The 1,672-nt window shown below is 40.4% G+C and overlaps 1 non-coding gene across 1 annotated transcript; it reads left to right on the forward strand.

Moving 5' to 3' along the window:
• Window positions 1–210: 210 nt before the first annotated feature.
• On the forward strand, window positions 211–374 carry LOC116094620. Its single transcript, XR_004120238.1, has one exon. It is a non-coding gene; the product is annotated as a U1 spliceosomal RNA (small nuclear RNA).
• The last annotated feature ends 1,298 nt before the right edge of the window (window positions 375–1,672 follow it).

Genomic DNA, 1,672 nt, shown 5'->3' on the forward strand with positions numbered 1-1,672 from the left:
CATATTTAATATGTAAGGCATAAAAGACAAATGTTAAGTATGGGTGGTTATTATTTAGCTGATAGAATTTAAGTCTGTATATTGTTGTAATTCACTCTGACAAATATATGAGTAATAATGTCGACATACTCGCCCAGCGTGCTCTCTCTTTGGTGTGTATTCTGTATTTTCTCTCACTTCTATAAAATTACTATTAAAAAATGAACACACATACTTACCTGGCAGGGGAGATACCATGATCACGAAGGTGGTTTTCCCAGGGCAAGGCTTATCCATTGCACTCCGGATGTGCTGACCCCTGCGATTTCCCCAAATGCGGGAAACTCGACTGCATAATTTGTGGTAGTGGGGGACTGCGTTTGCGCTCTCCCCTGGTTAAAAAAAAAAAAAATGAATACAAGAAACCCTTGTCCAGTGACTCCTACATTCCAAAAATCTCTGCTATTTTCTTCTGATCTTATTTAATTTTATATAAAGCAACCTCAATTACACACTAATTAAACCCCTATGACAAATTATTTTGCCTTAAAGGAAACTAAACTTCTGCATTTTAAATAGAAGTAAATCATTAGCTGTGAAAAGCCAGGAAACATAAATACAAAAGTGATTTTGTTTTCTTTAAAATTGCATTTGAATGCAATGGCATTTCTGTAGTATTCTGTTTAAGGCCCTTCTCCCCTCTTCTGATTTTCAGTCCAAGGTGGGGTTGCCCAGGCTAAGTTAGAACCCAGCACCTTCCACTTCTGCCTCCTGGGTTTTCAGGCATTTACCACCACACCCAGCCCTTGCATCTTTTTCAATCTCTAAAACCAAGTTTGTTGGTTTTTTTTTTTCCTGGACCATGCTGGTCTGTACACCTACATAATTCCTAAAAGTGGAGAATTAGGAAAAAATTCTGTAACAAAACTTATAAAAAGTAATTCTTACATCTGTTTCTTTAATGTTTCGTGTTCCTGATGACTCTTTCCTTCTCTGGTGATTGCCAGTTTGGAGCATCTCCATGTTCTCCCTGACTCACGGTATATTTGCAATGTGTGCCTCGGGAAGAAGTGTACAGAGTAGTTTCCTCCTGCCCTAGAAAATAAGAGCACAACCACGGACACACAGGGACACCAGTACTCTGCCTACAGCCCTGGGAAAGGACGGGGGTTAGAATCGTATTCTAAGGTAGTGGAAATGTTGGAAAGGTGGAGGATTTAAACTCTGTCTCAGAGACTATGCTGGATATAAACTCAAAATGCTTTAACAGCTGGCCTGGGGGTATCTGTAATTCTAGATACTCCGAAGCCTGAGGTAGAGGATCATGGGTTCGAGACTAGCCTGAGCAACATAATGAGAACTTGTATCAAAGTGGTGAGAAGGAGTGGAAAGGTTTGGATTGGAACTCAGTAGTAAGGCCCTTGCCTAACATATACAAGACCCTGTGTTCAAGCCGTGGTAATTAAAAAGCAAGGGGGAGGGGCTTCAAGATAATGCTAGCCGCAAGTAACAATACTGATAATAGGCATGTCAACGGTAAGAAGACATTTTTGCAACGCTGTTGACATTTGCTCTGTTTTCCTTTCTGTTCCTATGATAAACACCATGACCAAAAGCGATCTGGAGGAAGAAGTGTTTGTTTGACTTACAAGGGAGAAAGCCAAAACAGAAACCTAAAGGTGGGAACCAGAGC

The sequence above is a fragment of the Mastomys coucha genome, unplaced genomic scaffold (genome assembly GCF_008632895.1).
Source record: "Mastomys coucha isolate ucsf_1 unplaced genomic scaffold, UCSF_Mcou_1 pScaffold16, whole genome shotgun sequence".
In the NCBI taxonomy this organism is placed as follows: domain Eukaryota; kingdom Metazoa; phylum Chordata; class Mammalia; order Rodentia; family Muridae; genus Mastomys; species Mastomys coucha.